Here is a 19,817-nt window from a genome sequence, read left to right on the forward strand (position 1 = left end):
AACAATTGTAATATTTTATATCACACTATAAACTTTTTTTAAAACTAAATTTATCTAGATAAAAAAATTAATTTAATGTACAATTTATCGAGTAAAAGATTATAATTTTAAGATAAAAAATGCTTTTGAAATAAAAATTATAAAATTTGTACATGAAAAAGATTACTGGGGAATTAATAAAAAATATAAAATCACATTTCAATATTTCAAATAACCAAGCGAGAATATTTGATTGATTTTTTTTTTCTATCTGAAAACAGTTGTACAAAAGCAACATGTATTTTTCAATGATAAATAAAAAAAAAAAAATTTGCATATAAATAAACGATGAGATTTGAAATGGAAAAAAGGCGTCCATTGTTGAAAATTAAGAGACTAGATTTAATTTTATTTGTTTTATATTTAAAAATAAAATATAAATAAAACAAAAAAATATTGGCAAACTGCCCACAACTTGGTTGTTCCATAAAATGTCAATAACTTGTGATAAAAACAAGGTTTATCTCAAGTTGTTCACTATTTTATATTTCTCTGCAGGAGACAATACACCAAACGTGCTTTAAATGTAAATTTTACAAAAAAAGATATGATAAAATAACCAAGTCAATAATTTAAAATAAAAATCAAAATACAAATATTTTAATAAATTAAATTTATAATTCACAATATCACATGGTTATTTCTTTGTCATATGGGAATAGTATTTCACAATATTTCTGATATATAAATTTGTAAAAATAAAATAAAGAATATCATTAAATTTCTTGTGAATAAACTGAATGAATTCATAATCCAGTTTTAAATTATATATATGGTAAAGAAAACTAGTTGATGCCATAGTCATAAAAAGGTTTAAAGCATGACGAAGAAAATAGTTTAGTTAGAGTATAAGATAGACGAAATGTAAAAGTGCATTAGTTCCATGTGTCTGACTTTCATGAACTGGAATGACTGGTGATAGGCTGAGACTGAGAAAGAAAAGTACTTTTGGACTGCACTGCGACATTGTATAAATGCCCTTAAACTTTATCAAAATAATCCATAACCATTTTTCCTCTTTTATTTACCAGCAGTTTGATGGTTTCATATAAAAAAAATAATAAAAAATTAAATATTAATTGTTTAAATAGCACTACACCTTCAAGTCCAAAGTTCAGGGCTGAAAATTACATACTATTCACTGCAAAAACAATTATTTCATTAAGCATTTTCACTAATTTATTTTGAATTTTTTTGTTGTATTTCTTCATGTTTGTTTCATTATTATTCAAGCTTGTTTTATCATCTTTGCTATTGTAAATTTATTGAATATTAATTATTAACTTTTAACATGTCTTACAAAATAACTTTTCATTTATTTTCTTCAACTTCATCTTGTCTCATTTTGTATTATTTTATATTTCTCAAACTATACATTGTATTTTATATATGTTTTTGTGAATTTTCACGTTGAAGATAGTTATACAACTGACTGCGCTTTTCCTTTCATAATGTATTAATGCTCCAAGCCGTATATACAATGGTGTACAAAAGTTTTACCTCCAATCCTCAAGTAACAAACTAGCCACAAGCCCCAGACTGGTGTCATGACTAGCTTGGTTGAGGCGAAATTCAACCAAACGTTATAATTTTCCCTCGAGGCTGTTGTTGCAATTTCATCGTTCCCTTAGGAACTTTAAAGTAATAAGTATAGTATACACCAGTATGGCTGCATCAATTTTACACCTCTAGGTCATTTATATATTAATTATCAATGCTTCTTTTCCTTCTTCGAATATCTTTCTTGTTTGTTATTTTTCTTATTGGATGAATATTTATGTTAGAGTGGTCGTTTGATATATGTATTATTTATATATTGATGTAATAGTATATGCTAGTATGGAACTTATATTATTATAATATTGATATTGGATTTATACCATAGATGGACATTTAGGCTAAATTTGACATTTCAAGAATAATGACATGTCGCTATATGAAGTATTATTTACATTTAAATTTGAATGTCGCTATCACTAAAGTAATTGAATTTCTATTTCATTTTTGCTATGTTGAAAGTTGCTTTGTATTTGTTAGTGATGTTTATTTTTATGAATAAGTATGAGGATATTTAATGTATAACAGTATTTAGCGTCTGGTGCATGTAAGACTATTATTCATTTCCGAATCATGGAATACTGATCGGTCATAACAGATATTGTGAAATGAATATTTACATGTTCATGAATGTCATGTAATGATCGTTGACAAAATACGATGGCATCAGTGTGAAATTTATTTACAAAATGAATGGTCGCTCGATCCAGAGAAGGAGAACTTGTAAGCAGCTTAAAGTATTGAAGATTTTTTTTTTTTTTAGAAAAGCTTGCTTTTGCGTTTTCTCAGTCTAGGTCCCACTGGAATATTGACGACTAAGAAGGAGAATTGTGATGACATATACTGAGAGTTGAACGATCGATCCATTCTCATGGGGAATATCTTGACAGACGGCATTCGCTTCGAATTTCAGAAAGTGTCAAACATAATCCATGACTATCGATCTTGAGCTTTTTTCCACTTTACCGACAGGCACATGAGCTTTTTTAGCTTTAATATTTATTTGCTTTTTTATATATTTATTTTTTGTATTATTTTAGTTAAGCAGATAAACGAATCAAGCTAAAATTTAAACTTTTGAAAAAGATTTTTGTTTGTTTTCTTTAGTAAACTAACTATCAAGAATGTTTTTTATTTTTTTTTTTTTTGTATTTGTTGTACTTGTATTTTTATTTTGTTTAAATTGTTAAATTTTAGTTTATTTTCTTGAGATCGAACTGTGTGCTATCGACGCTTGACACGTGTCTCGAATAGTTGGACTTCCGGACGTGGAATTCCTACTGATATTAGACGATGTACATTGTATATTGAACGAAAAAAAATAATAATATGTATCATGAAATTCCGAGAAATAAAATATGTTTATATATGCGTGATAAATGCGTTTTTGAACTTGCAGAATGCATTTATTGTTGTGTTTGTGAATTGTATATCTAAACGATGTCGAATTCACAAAAAAAAATACGGTAAAATTTAAAAACAGGAAAAAGGAAGCCAATAAATGCTGACACTTTCTAACATCCGGAGAATGTTTCTTATAAATAATTCTTCTCAAAAAATAAAACAAAGAAATGTTCGTAAATAAAATTCTTCTATTTTTTCTTTCTCTCTGCATACGTAACAAGACGACTAACTCAATATCGAAATTTTTGTGTTGAGTTGCATCAAACACGTCTGTTAAACTTCAGGATATTTTTTTTTTAATACATCAAGGTAAAAATAAAACAACTGATTATATTCACTGAATAAATTCAGACAGCTAAGCTCAATATTAAATAAAACAATCAAAAAATAAAAACGACTTATCTTTACAAAATCTCCAAGTCAAAAGCTTTGTTTTAAATTTAATTTACGTCATTAATAAAAAATTCCATGTTTAATATAAAATAAAAAAGAATGTCATTAGTAGCTTGACCTAATTTTAATTTGGTCAATTAAATTTATTGCATTTATTTTTCATCATACAAAGTAGAAATAAATTTTTTAAATTGAAAAAGCCATGCCCGAGGCTAATGCCAACAATATCTCGAGTCATTGATTTAATACGAATCAGGGTAACCAATAGACAACCAGGTGTGTTTCAAATTGCACGTCTGCTCTAAAATCCCCTAGATATACCCCCGACAAAACAAGACAGATTGGTAATATATTTACCAACAATATTCTACTGTAATATTTTGCAATAAATATTTTTTTCATGCCAACGATATGACAGATAATAAGACAAAAAAAAATATATATATAAAACAAAAAACAATTCAATGAATTTCAATATGTATTCCCGATAAAATGATGGAGAGAAAAAAAATACTATATATAAATTTGTCTCTGTCGAGACGAGTGGAGAAGATATAGCAAATTGTAACAAATTGAAAATGACACATGTAAGGAAAATTGAAGAAAAGACTTTGGTGTTTTCAAAGTATGAACCGTTTACTAACTAGAATTTTATTTTTCAACAGTACATACAATTTGCTGTACTGTTTATTGTGTTTTGGTCTTTGGATATTGTCTGTCAAGGGAATCTTATATCAGTCCCGGTGTTGGCTTTTGCCTTAGACAAGTTGACATATTTTCTACACTATGCACACTTTGAGATAAAAGGTTAAAGTGTACATTCGACCAACTACACTCACACACAATAGTCATATAGTTTATGTCATTTTGTATTTATTGTCAACCTCAAAAATTTGCCCTTTGTATATTTTTCATTTTTCATTTTTTGTGCATTCCATTTTTCTGTTACCCTTTCTTCTTTTACAATCTCGTTTTCTCTTTTTTTTTTTTTTTCCTTCTTTTAACCCCACAATCATCTCAATGTTAAGCCAAGATTTATTACGGCACATTTGTCTTTGACATTTTGTTTTTTTTTTTTTTTTTTTATCTTATATACAATATTATAACTATTTTTTTTTATTTTTTTGAAAATTTATTTCTTCTATTTTTTAAGATATTACAAATGTACTTTAGATTCTTGTCTCTGACTTTCAAGACAATAGAGAAAAATTTTTAACTTTTATAAACATTTCCTATATATTTTAAATGTTATATTTATCTTTGTGTATTTTTATGTTTTTTTTATTTTTTTATTTAGTATAAAATATTTAAAGAACGCACTGTTACTTTGGCAACAAGCACCACACGGGAATGAGATAAAAACTTTTGAGATATATATATAAAAAAATCTTAGATATAAGAAGGCTAAGAGTAGTGTAAAAAAATAAAATATTTAAAAAACAAGGTCATGAGAATAAATGAGGCAAGGTATTGGAAGGCGACTACATGCTTGTAGTGGAATTAGATTAAATTGCGAAAAAGTATTTGCATTAGAAATAGAGTTTCCTCGGAACATCTCCACCTTCCTGATCAATTTTATATAGCATTTCTGTCTCTATCTTTGGTTCTCTGTCTCTTTGTTCAATCCTTATTACGATGAAAATGTCCCTGAGATCACACACGAGACACAGTGCCAAGAAATCTAGCGATTTCACTTTGTTTGTCTACAGGATTTAATTAGATGTTCAAAGGGGGATTCTTCAATCCACAGGATATCCCATCTATTGTCTCAAACACACACACACACACACACACACACATAGCCACACACACAGAGAGCCAAGATGTATAGACGATTTGTAAACCAATCGGTCAATCAATTTCAATTCTCAATGTTGTTTGAACAATGAAAATCCCAATAGTAAACACGCTCAAAAACTATAAATCTTAATTTAATTTTTCTCTCTTTTATTTTTTTTTAAATAATATAATCTATTATCATATTATTAAATTTTTTATTTTTCATTTCAATGTGACTTTAGATAATAAATGAAAAATTGATAATTTTGTTATCAAAATGATTAATGAAAATTATTATATGAAAAAAAAAAAAAAAAAATACGATTAAGTATAATATTACTGAAGTACGATAAAAAAATTAAGATTAAGTTGGTAAATGATTGAGTCAGTTTTGAAATACAGTAGGGAAATAAAGAAATGAAAAGTAAAATACTTTAGTCAGAACCCTCGACAATTTAGGGGGATTACTTTTGTCGGGGAGAGTTGAAGAGTAATGAGCAAATTTCGTCCAAGTTTCTTTTTTTTTATTTTTTCTCTCTCTCTCTCTGTTTTCTTTGTAAAAGAGAAAAACTCGACACCTAATTTGCCGCATCTTGACTCTAATCTAAGCTATTTTTAAAAGACATATATATTTATAGATTTTTTATTTTATTTGAGTTATGTTTATTAGGGATATTGCCAGATTTATTATTGACTTATACTACTAGTTTTATCAAATCAAAATTATTCAACGAAAATTAAAGTTGTAAGAATATTTTTAAATTTTTTCAACATGTGCGGGTAAAGTTAAATAGAAGGATCATAAATCTACAAAGTATTTTAAAAGAAAAATAAAACAAAAAATTATACAATTTTAGATTTAAAAAAAAAAAAACAATGAATATTTGTGGAGAATTGATTAGTCGATGGAAACAATTGATACTTTGCAGTCACTTCACGTGACATTGCAATGATTTTCCAAGCTATTTTGGATATAAATAGAAAAAATAAAAAGTTGGGGAATGAGTTTAAGGTATGGTCGAACGAATGGAAAATGATTCTCAATATAAATCGTCATAGGGATGTAATTCTTGGCGCAGTTTATATGCTATTGCATTCATCACAAGTACGTGCCTGAGGTTGACAATTGACCTCAAGGATTTTCCGAGATAGCACAACGTTATAAGCTGAATGAAAATCGTGGAAAGAAAGAAGACAAGCAACTTGGTAAAGAGGTGTCACTTAAAAAAATAATAATAAAAATAAAAATAAACCGCGAAGTATACACATGTTGTAAGTGAGATGAGAATATAGTGTACACGTTTTAGACATAGATCATAATTTATCTTGTCCTGCAAGCTTTCAACTATTGAATTTTATTTTCCGTTTTTTAATATTAATTTTGCTATTTAATTTTGATAATAAATAATAGATAAATATCAATAAATAACGAATAAAATAAGTAAATAAAATATTTTCTAGAAGGCTATTTTATATTTAATTATCAATAAATAACCTAGAGCTTTTTTTTTCCTCTTCAAATTACTGACAATTTAAAGGTTTATATCGTAAAATTGTTTGTTTATTATTATTATTATGACGTGACTACTGCAATTTTAAATAGAAACGATGAATTATATTCTCCTGGAAAAGTTTATGAGTGAAAGCACAACATTGCATCGTTAAAAATTATTGCCCCCAGAAATGATGGAAAGTTAATGTTAAAAAGCTTCTTGCTTAAATCATAAAATTAAAAATAAATTATTTTTTTTTCTATGATAGCTAAAAATTGTTCTATACTTTGTTTATTTATTTTTTTATATTTTCTTCTCGTATTTTTTTTTGTGCAATAAAACTTTAAAAAGAATTGAAGAAAAAAAATAAAATAAATTTACTGGTATATTATTATAATATTTATTATTTCATAAATCTATTTATTATTATTATTATTAAATTTTCAATCATAATTTTAATATAATATTTTATATTTCAAACGTTTTTCAAGAGTAAATAAAAATAATATTCATAAATAATGATATTAATAACGAAACAAGAAGCAAAGAGAAAAAAAAAAAAGTTAATAAATATTTTTGAATGTAAACAAACATTTAATATATATATATTTAAAAATATTATTTAAATTCCTAAAATATATATTAAAATTCATAAAATGCCATGACGATGAAAACAGTTAAACAAATTAATAAATGAATAAAAAAATAAAAAATAAAATAGAATATTTTAAATTATATTTAAAAAAAAGTAAACAAATATTTGCATGATTGTGTTTAAATCACATGTCAATGTTAAAAAATGAAAAAATAATAATAAAATAATTGAAATCAAACACAAAAAAAGATGGTAGAAATAAAAAAAAAAAGTCTACATGATAAATAAATAGTTGAAAATATCTTTTCATAGGGGCCACAATTCTATATCTATGATTACAAAAGCATGCTCAAAGTGCATAGGTTCACTGTAGACAAATAGACATTGTTTATATAGCCTTTCTACAACACGTATTCATATAAATTTATGTTTACAAACGTGAACAAATATATTGTGTATACATATATGTATCTGGTAGGATTTGTATTGGTTGCTTCAACAGTACAAGAGATGATATACAACATATTTTGATAGCTCTGCCAAGTTACAGGTTGTGTTAGAGCCATCAACTCATATATATCACTCAAATTTTAATATGACCAGTCTTTGACTACTGACCACTTTTACTCACGCTACTGACATTTGTGTCTTAGTATTAACTATTATTTTATGTCATCTAAATTATTCAAAATGTTACCACTATATATGAAAATATACTAATAAACTCTATCTCGAGTGGAAAAAATACATAGATCAAATAGATTTAATAATAATATTCAAAAATTGTATGCTTAAATCTAAATGTGATTTATATTTATTTTTAAAATGATCAAAAATAATATTTCAAATAAAATTTTATAGCATTTATTATAATTTATATGAGTTTTGAGTTAATAATTTATATAATTTTTTATTTTTTATTTAGATACATCCAAGGTACAGCCATAAGCCAATGAAACGGACGCAAATTTTTCTAGTTTTTAATTTATTTATTTAACGACGAACGCAAAGCTAAAAAATTCTGAAAATTTGTGAATATATAAAGCAAAACATCTTTAACTAATAAATTAAAATTTTTTCGAAATAAAAAACTCAGTTTTTTAAATTTAAATATAAATAAAATAAATAAATGTTAATTTAAAAATACAAATAAAAAAAAAATGCTGATAAAAGTTTTTTTTTTTTTTTCGATTGAATTGTTTCAACCTATATTTTGATAAACATATAAAAAAAATATATACCCATTTTGGAATTACAATAATTTAAAAACTTTGTATGTAACTGTGTATAATATTTTCTTTTAAATTTTATAAATCACAATTTGATTCTCTTTGAAATAACATTTGAATTGGCAAAATGTTATTTACATTTACATACATGCAATGTGCATGTACAACTAAACAAACTATACTATAAATAATAAATAAATATATAAATGTATATAGTATTAATGTGTATGTGTGTAGTTTGTCATTGTATTTACTCAGTCATTCTCTTTAAACCACTGTCGGGCAAAACCTCCAATTACGTCCTGGGGCGGTAGTTAAATATTGTATTCTGGTATCAGTATTGAATGGTAATTTTGATGGTTCATTTATTTCATTAAGATTTATTACAATTTATTTTCCCAAATTCTCGTGGTAACACGCAGTTTAACTAATATTTATTTATATTTATTTATCAATAATTTAATTTATTGTTAAATATATATTTTACAGGATATTAAATTTATTAATATTCATGCCAGATAATTATTATGAATTATTTATTTACATTTTAATTGTTTACTTTGGGATTTATTGATTAATATTATATAAATATTTTTAATTAATAAAAAATGGAAATTTATTAATAAATTATTAAATTTAAAATTCAATTTTTTTTTCTATATGAATTTTGATATTTTTTTCAAAATTTTTTAGACTTTTTGCAATTTTTTTTTTCCCTGAAATTTTATCATGGACTATTTTTTTTTTCGACATTTATTTTGCTCCAGAGGATTGACATCAATTTCCGGAGGCAATGTTGAGCCAATTAGAGAGAGTTAGTAAATAAAACCACTTAATCACTCGAAGTGAATTTTTTTTTTTTTAAATAAACAAAAACGTCATCATTATTTAATTAATACTCGAAAAAAAAAGGTACTATTGTTATTCAAATTTTTAGAGTTGCACACAATATATGTTTAAGTGAATTTAAAAAATGTTGAGGTAAATTTTAATTAGACAAATGAAGCTTCAATAATTTGATGATGATGTTTGTTTGAAAATAATCTTCCAAGTACAAATTGATTAAATGAACGTTCAAGTAATTTAATAACGGCAAAATACAACTATCCTGAAATTTATAAAATTTAATTTCAATTATTTTTATTTCCTTTTGAATTTTATATTAGTGTTCTTCCAAGTACAAATTGATTAAATGCTTCTATTTTAATAATTTTCTTCGAAAGATATTTTACAAAATTTTAATTATTAATTTCTCTCTTAAAATTGAAAATGAATATAGCTTTTAAACAGCTCGTCTATTTAGTGTATCATTGAATTTTTTTTTTTTTTTTTTCTGTCAATATTTATTACCAATTACGATATTTTCAAGTTTCCGAATCCCCTGAAATGCACAGTAGCTCAAGGGAATTTCAAAATTGATTGAATATTAATTAATTGTTGAGAAAAAAAAAAAATATTATTTGTTATAGTTTTATATTACTTTTGAAATTGTAAAAAATAATTTTCTCAGTTTGAAAAAAGCTTTATTCCAATTCCAACAGTGTTGTAAAGTCAAAACTTAAATTGAAGAAATCCCGTTTGATATTTTTTTCGTTCACTTCGAGCTAGTAAGGAATATTGCATATATAGTTATATCTACACCTTCAGAAGAGTATGTATATTTTTTCAATTGTACCATGAAATTTGTGCAATTGACAAAAGAAATGAAAAAAAAAAACACCAAGAAACTCCGCGAGATATCCTAGAATATTATATTATTTTTTTTTTTTACTTCAAGAAGTTGAAATTCGATTTTCTTCAGACTTAAAGACTTGTTCCAAAATACTATCTTGATATTTTTTTCCTCTCATTTTATCCATAAACTTTAAAGTAAAACTTAATTTAAACCAACGAACAAATTTATTCACAATGAACTTATTATCAAAGATTTTGATAATTTAATTGGATAAAATTTATCGTTAATATACATTTTCTAAAATCTCAATTTTATCTTTTATCTTGTATATGTATATAAAGCGAGTTAAATTAAAAAAAAAAAAAAAATATACATCTATATTTATATGCCAGAGTATTAGAGTTGAAACCAAGTCCCAATCAAATATTCATTGAATGAAACAGTCGACGTGGAACATCCTAATTAGTCAAAAGTCCGACTTTAAAATTGTCTCTTGGAATTTTCATTCCATCCAAACCATCCCTCTTATCTTTTTTTTAATTCTCTTTACTTTTTTTTTTATCTTATTCTGATACGTCCATTTGACTTTTATATCTTTCATTTGATACACCGTATATCTTGACTGATTACAATTACGTGATATAAATTTTTTATGAATTTTTCATATTTAAATGAAGTTTAAAAATTCATCTTTTGCTGAGTGATGATAATCAATATTAATGCATATCGTATCCCTTAACTAAACCTCTCGAGTTGGATAGAAAATTAATTAACTACTAATGAGACTTGATCGAATCATCTAGCCATGGCAATATAGATCAACATTTTGGAAAACATAATTTGATATCAGTGTACTAATTATAATGACCTTGATATATACTTGATTCATTGGCCATTTAATTACAACGTTGATTTTACAAGGATAGCCAATGTCACACATACTTCTTTCTCTAGCTTAAATATTTTAAACATTCTCAAACTAAAATTTAATATCTAAACTTCAAGTAAAGTAAAAAAAAAACTAATTTAAATTGTTTAAAACAAATATAAATTACAAATTATATTAAATATATTTTTGAAATTATAAAACGTTATTCAAAAATTATTTTGAAATATTAATCAAGTATTTTAAAAATGTAATTTACATTTTTTTTACTTATTTTTTAATCAACTTTTATGCAATTAGTTTTTTTAAATAAATTAAAAAAAAAAACAAGAAGAAATTCTCATTTTTAACACGAGCTTTTCGTATTATAATTTGGCAAATTTAAATGTTCAACTGCTGAGCCATTTAATTATGTTGAAATAATAATTTTCTGTACCACATAATTTCCATGAAAATTCTTCATTATGTATAAGGATAGAAATTTCTTGAAGTATCTTTATTGTTTTGAATTTATGATTAAAATCATAAAATATGCATCAGTCCAACCCAAACCTTTAATATTCTATACTTTTGAATAAATAGGCTTCTTAAACGTTATAATCATAAATAGGTTTCTTGACTATCACTGTTAGCATATAGTTTATAATATATCTATACTTTTACTCTACAAACTCGTAAGATCAAGTTTCCGGAATACTGCAGTCAGTTTTGTTGGAAAAATAATATATGAGGATGTAAACTTCCGGTGTTATTATCCAAACCAAGTATTTTTTTTTTTTCCTTCATTTATTTATTTATTATTCTATATATCTGAATGATATATTTCAAAACCATTATTTGAAGCAATTTCTTTTTTCTTTGAATAAACAATATTACAAGAAAAAATAAAGCAAAAAAATTTGTCAAACTTGAAAACATTGTAGCAAATATATTTTTAAAAAATGAATTATTTTTTTATTCAAAACAAAATAAAGCTCAATTAAATTTGAAAAATAAATATATTCATTTAAGTAATTAAAAAGTTTTAAATATATTTAAATTATTTACCATATATTTTTTGAACTTGCCAATTTTTAAACGAAATAAATTTTTATTTTATATTTTTAAAAATATTTAATGATAAAATAAAATATGTGCATTGGTTTTGATACAATATTGTTGAAATATTCAAGAGTTTTAAAATAGCCGGAAGAAATCTAAAAAGTGTAAAAAGTAATAGTGTATATATGTGTACATTTTATATCAATGAAAATATATTCATAGCGGAAATAAGTTGAGCGCTACATTGCATCTTAAAACTTGTTTTTTATTTATTTATTTATGTATGATTTTTTTTTTTTTTTATCATTTTGACTTGTCTATTTTTCAGGATAATATTTGAGTACATGTATTCCCGGTTGAATTTTCCAAACCATGTTTCAATAACTCTATGACATGTAGATAAAATTAGTGTCTATATTTATTTAAATATATAACAATTGAAAATATAATAAAAAAAAAAAACGTATTTTATGAAAGAAATAAAAGCAATAAAAGTGTATTATTTCAATAACTGACACGATTCTTCCAAGTCAGTGGTCCTTGACGACAGGAAACAACATAAACCTGGCTCACGTCCAGACGTTAAAGAAATTCCAAAAATTCCATGCGTCTTTCTCAATAATCGGATATGTTCTCTCAGTGTTTCTGGCACAATGCAGTTATCCACTTGAATTTATACTTTTTCCACCAAATAACGCTAAACTATTTTTTTTTTTTCTTCTCTCTTACAGTTTATTCACCGGTTTAAAATATATATTTTTATTTAAATGTATAAACTGTCATCAATAAATTGAAATAACTATATTGTAAATTTGTGTTTTTTTCTTTTTATTTTTTCACATTTAAAATATTGTTAAATATGTACTTGAATTTATTTTTCATTCTCAATTCAATGATATTTATTTAAACACCATTTTAATCATTTATGTAATTTATTTTACGAGTCTCAATTGTTGGATTGTTTCCAGATTATTATCATTTTTTTTTAACCATAATTGTAAGGGAAATAAAAAAGCTTTCAATAACTTGATTTAAAAAAAAAAAAAATTAGATGAAATTTTGTGAATATAATAAAATCTTTAAATAAAAAAGTGTAGCTATATATTTGAGTTTGTTTTTTATAATCCCAAAGGATATTCAGAGCATTAAAAAAAATAAAAATGAATGTTCCAAGAGCATCTTGACGTTGAGTCAGTGAAAAAGCATATGTATGTGAATATGTGTGTGTGTATAAATGTGTATATCTTGATCTTTGGACACTTGTGATCCGACTCAGTAAGAAGAGATAGGATCACAGGGACATCGTGATGCTCTTGGAGGTAAGTAATGCCCCGGGAATCACATCTACGAAGACGAAAATAAAAAAAATCATAAAAAAAAAAACAAAAAATAGTACGAGTAAAAAACGAATAGGAATAATAACAGTAAGTTCAAATATATAAAAGTAGTGAATGTAGAGAAAAGTTGGGTCAAATGAAAAGACAGAAAAATATATAAAAAAAAAAAGCTCCAGGTGTCCCATGGAAAAGATTCCCAAAGGAGATTTCTACGGTTGGTACGTGAGGGAGTATCGAGTTGCTGCTTGTAAGTTGTGAAGAAAACGGAATTGTGTTTCTTTTTTTTTTATTTATTTTCTCATCTATATGAAAGACGACAAGAATGTCGCACTTTCTGTGTCTTTATTTTTGCAAAATAGAAAAAATAAAATAAAAAAAAAAAATATGGCGTCTATGATTGAAAAGAAAGAATGCTTTTTCAAAAAAATAAAACGCAATGATGCTTGAAAGCTAAAGTCAAATAAAATTCTCAAGGAAAAAAAATATAAAATAAAAAAAAAAAAAAAATATTATAGAGGTACAGAGAAGTGTGTCCACGAGTCCACATGACAAGATGCTCAATATTGAATGTCTGAACTCACTGGTTCCCAGTAAAAAACACATAAAAGCATGAATTTTCTTAGATTTTTTTTCTAAAAACTATCGAACCCGTCTGTCAATTCTCGCCCATATATGTAGACTTATTTATATACTTTTATTTTATTTATTTTTTTATTCTTTTTGTTTTTTCATTTCTATTTTCTATTGATTTTTTTATATATGTATATATTTTTTTTTTTCATTTTTATTTTAAAGCTTTAGCTGGATGTAGGAAAAAAAAAAAAAAAAAATTCTTTTCTTTATAGTCCGTTGGATAATGGACTATACTGCTGCGATTTCTTTGTCGCATTTGTTGAAGAGATAAGTCTTTGGAGAAATCAAAAAGTTGTCTATGTATGAAGCTACTGTATGGCCATTGAAGCATCATGAACAACATCTTTATTTATTGATTCAATTAACAAATCAAACGTGCTGGCCCATGGCTCTTTTTACGTTAGTTGATTGGCTAGATCCACTAACGTTTGACCTCCTTCATCTTCATCTTTTTTTTTTTTCTCTACATTCAATTGCAATACGCTTTTTTTTAGTGTCCGTTTCTAACCTAGCTCATTTTTTTATTTTCCAAGTTTATTTATTTTATTTATATTCAAGTCAAAAGTTTAGTAACAAACTGCAATGCCTTCAAGGCATCAACTCAAAGTACCATGTACAGACTTTTGAAATACAACTTGAGGTAATTTTAAAACAAAGAAAACTAAAAATAAAAACAACTCTATATATTATCTAATGAATAAAATAAATTATGTTATATTATACTATTGAAAATTTATAAAAAATTAATTGTTAAAATAAAATATAAAAATAAATAATATTTGCATTTAAATTTGTTTCTTTTAAACCTCAGTCTTGTAATTTTTTTTTCAACAAAAAAAAACAATTATAAAATTATTTAAATTATTTTTTTATAAATAACAAGTTTATTCGATAGATAAATCAATAAAATCAAGTAGTTATACAAAATAATTGTGACATCTAAATGGACTGTTTGAATCTACTGAGACAAGTAGTCTTAGTCAATATTACATCAGACATATGAAAATAAAGAAAGAAGACTAACTCTATCGTCTTTTGCATTGTGACACATAAGAGGGATCATCACTGGGTTCTCCAACAAACTTCAATGACTCAATACATATACAATACTTGACACTAATATAACAGTGATATAGTTTTTGTGTGTTGACTTTGCTTATCACTTGATATTGAATAAACACATAAACACAACACTTGAATGTGGCTATTCGTAAAACAGAGGGCTGTATGAGAGCAAAATCACAATGTTCTTGTTGCTGTTTGAACGACAAGTATATTATATTTGTACATATAATAATATTATATAGAGAGTAAATGAGGAAGAGGAGAGTGAGGAGTTACCAACAAGCAATAGAGCTTCTGTTGACAAGACCAGAGAGCAACAAACACAACCTCCTTCTCAGCTATACATATACACGTCTGAGTTAATATATAAATTTTTTTTCAACGATCAATATGTAGAGAAAAAAATAATAATAAATGCTGTCTATAAATAAAAATATTTTGTATTGATGCATGTACAAGAAAATAACCAACATTTGTAAAAAAGTTTTGAGTGACTCTTTACACAGTAGATAGTAGTGTATATAGAAATGATCGCATGAGACGCTAAGTAGAATTACCCTTAATGCATCCAACGAGAGAATTGCATCGTGATGAACGACGAGTGGAATTTCGTGCTCACGATTCAACTGGGTATATATCACATTGCTCGCGAGTACCATCACTGACATCATTTGTTGGATATAAATTCTCTTCTTCTATCCTCCCTCTCTCACCCCCTTTTCACTTTATCATATTGCTGCTCTTTCCTCGTTGTGTATTTGTGTATGAGCAAGATAAAAATACATGATAAGGTGTAGCAACCGTAAAACAGTCTGTCATGGCCACCTTGGTCCAACAAATCCATGAAATTTCAAGAATTTACAAACTACATCTTCAGCATCTTTCGACAAGACAAATATATTCGAACGGGTGTTGGTTTTTGTTTAGATTAATTCACAAAAATTTGACTAATAAAAAATAAATTAATTTATATCTTTTGTATTATCAATTTAACATTATAGGGTAAATTGGTTTTTTTTTTTTTTTATTTTGTTTATTTCACAAAGAAGGAAAAAATAAAATAATAGAAAAAAAATATTTTACGGAAAATTGATAGTCAGCGTAGCTTTGAAATGCAGTAGAAAATAAAAGGAAACAAACTGAAATGGAATAAAATACAAAAAGATTCAAGGAAGAAAAAAAAATGAAATAAAAAAACAAAATGATGCTAAAACTGCGCGGGTTGCTCGACGAAGAATCATTTTTCATTCTGAGCTTCGTATTCACTGCAGTTAGCAATGGTTTTCTCTTGTCGCTTGTGTATATATATTTCTCTGATTGTGTGATTGTCTGTGTGGTTGATACACAGTTTGTCTCGTACGCTCTGTCCAACAAACTCGCTCATAAATTTATCAAAAAAAAAAAAAACACAAACACATTCAATTCTTTTGTATTTTTTGATCTGACAGTTTGGATGTTGATTGTCGATTTATACCTCTTCCCATGATGCAGCATGAATAATTTTTTAAATTTTTTATAAAACATTTATATACGTTCATGACAGATTTGGGTTTTCAAATTTTCACAGCTAAGATTTTCATTTGTTTCTAATTTGAATAAATAAGTTTTGAAAATTTTTTAATAAAAAAATAATTGAATTCTCTGTGTAAGAAAAAGTAGGACAAATTGAGACACTTAATAAAATTTATTTTTTCTCTTGAATGACTAAAAATTATAATAAAAAATTTAAAATAAAAAATGAAAAATAATTAGATAATTTTTTCTATTATAAAAAGAACAGTTGTCATCGATAATTATGAGGGAGAGAGATAGATAGAATATGTGTAAGTGTAGAACATTATTTTTTTTCAAAAAAAATAAAATAAAGGTATCAGGAATTTGAGGCAAATATTTCCTGGCATAGAACAAGTGCGTTGTTCACGTGGTCTATGCTAGATTGTATTTGCTTCAAACACCATGGACAATCATACGCGTTCTCCATTGATATTTGATACCACCTATCTATTATAAAAAGAACAGTTGTCATCGATAATTATGAGGGAGAGAGATAGATAGAATATGTGTAAGTGTGTTACATTATCTTTTTTTCAAAAAAAATGAAATAAAGGTATCAGGAATTTGAGGCAAATATTTCCTGGCATAGAACAAGTGCGTTGTTCACGTGGTCTATGCTAGATTGTATTTGCTTCAAACACCATGGACAATCATACGCGTTCTCCATTGATATTTGATACCACCTACTCTCTTAAAAAAACGCAACATTGGGTTTTGAACTCGAGACCTTAAGCACTGTAGGCAGGGCTCTTGCCGATTTAACCATCAGCTCACTCGATGAACTATGAATTATAAAAAATAGCCTAGAATTAAAAATTAGTTTATTACTTAATATTATTTTTTTTTTGTATTTTTCAACATTAATATTTTTGATTACATGATTTTTTTTAATTTATCATTATTATTTTTCAATGTCAATAAATGTAATTTTTTTTTACATTAAGGTTGTTTGTAAATATTTGAGTTTCTACTCGATTTTTTTTTAATTAGGCTTATTTTTTAAATGAAATAATTATCTATCTTGACAATTTATTTCAATTTTTTTTGCCTCGGCTTTTTATAGATAATGAATGTCAAAGTTGACAACTTTTATACACGAGAATAGTGCGAAACAATTTTTTTTTTCTTAAACAGCATATAGTAGATTCGTTGTCTACTCGAAAACTTTTTTTTTTCTATCAAATTGTAGATAAGAAAAAAACGAATATAATTTGAAAAAATAAGTTATGTTTGCCACGGATTTTAAAAGTTATTCAAGTTTTAAAAAAAAAAAATATTTGCTTTCTCGCGGCAAGTGGTGCGCACAGACGTGACACACAAGCATATAATGTAGCTACTGTATTGCTTGCTAGCAGTAGTGTTAGTGTCTGCCTGTATATGCACGGACACACTTAAAAGCCGGTTTTCGAGACAGAAGCGCAACAAAATTTCGGGTTCCCGGGCATGAGATATAGCGTTACGATATACGGGCCCCTCAAACTACAAATATTGGTTCGACGATGTCTTTTACAAACAACCTTAATATTTTGTAATTTTTAATTATTTTTGATTATTGTGGATTTAAATAAAGAATAATTTAAATAATATTTATCCGGTTTTACAAATATATAGTCGAAAAAAAAAAAAATTACAAAAGTCAAACGGTCACTACATTTTAATATGCTCGTGTTTCTCATTTTCCTTTATGTAAAGAAATGTCATTAAAAATTTAGTAGAGATTTTAAAAAGTAGAGCTTTTTCTTCAGTGTAAAATTTTTTCTAGTGTCTTATGTTGTATCAATAATTTTTTTGGTTTATTAATAATTATCATAATTTATTTTTTAATAGTTATTTAAGTAAAAAAAAAAAAGTAAAAAAACATCACAACTATCACTTTATATTAAATCCTGAAATGTATTTTTTTTGCTCTCACCCTATTCACTCTTGGGTAATTTTCAGTGTCAATATAAAATATATATACGAAGATTAACACAGCCACCATTACAATCATCCATAACAATTCAGTCTGACAATATAAAATGTGACATTAATTTTATTTCTACTGTTTAAATTCACCTTTGACTGAATTTATACAACACTCTTTCTGATTAATTCGACAAACCACTGAAGACTGAACAAACTTTAAAGTAGAAAATGGACATTTCTTGTTGTTTTCCCAGTGGAAATATACAGACTAAAGTTATAGCTAAATATACATGTATACATTGTTTATATGTGGATATAATGTAACTCTCGATCTTGCAAAAACTATTATTATTATCATGGTTATTTTTATTTTTTTTTTTATTATTATTTTTAGTTTGTATATGGTAGTGTGTATACCCAGCAAGTATAAAATATATGTATGCGAGCATGTGAAAATTATATACGTGATGTCGAATGCAACTGGATTGGACGATTAGCAAATCGAGTATGAGAATATACTTAGTATTGTAACCTTGGTAACGTCACGGTTTGCAAGAGTACCAGTTGTGGAGAAAAGCACTACTTCCAATTCTATATTCGCATTAAGTCTAATTGGATAACTTTGATGCAAGTAAAATATCCTCTTTCATATTGCCATACAAAATACTATTTTGTATATTAAAAGGTAAAAGGAAAATTGTAGACAAAAACTTTCACAAGTATCTATGAGCGTTGTATAATATCTCGTATCTAATTTATATATTTTAGTTTAATTCAAACACATGAGTGTTGTAAAATTTGTATGTATTATCCTCATATGTTACTGATAATATTTATCAAAATAATTTTGAAATATTTAAAAATTGAAAAATATAAATTGACAATTTTTACAGATTAAATTTATCATTCAATAAAGTTTAATTCAATTTTATCGACACGCATTTTAAATAAAACTATGGACATGTCATTTATTTACAAGCTTTTACGATGATTGCAACTAGCAATAACAATTTTTTCAATTTTTTTATGGATTGTTTAACTTTAGTCAACGTATCATGAAATTTATTATTTTCAAGTTAAACAATTTTTAGTTTTATTTTTATCGATATATATTTATACTTGATTTATACAATTATTTTTATTTTTTCACAAGTGTTTTTTATTTTGTTATAAAAAAAAATTTAAATAGTACAAATATAAAGGTAAACAAAGTGTGACATTAATAGAAAATA

At 25.5% G+C, this 19,817-nt stretch overlaps 1 protein-coding gene across 3 annotated transcripts in view; it reads right to left on the reverse strand.

Moving 5' to 3' along the window:
* LOC122855653 (hemicentin-2-like) overlaps positions 1–19,817 on the reverse strand; it is an 88,708-nt gene that overhangs the window by 20,959 nt on the left and 47,932 nt on the right. The gene's annotated exons all lie outside the window — the stretch shown is intronic.

This window comes from Aphidius gifuensis, linkage group LG4, assembly GCF_014905175.1.
Source record: "Aphidius gifuensis isolate YNYX2018 linkage group LG4, ASM1490517v1, whole genome shotgun sequence".
Classification (NCBI taxonomy): domain Eukaryota; kingdom Metazoa; phylum Arthropoda; class Insecta; order Hymenoptera; family Braconidae; genus Aphidius; species Aphidius gifuensis.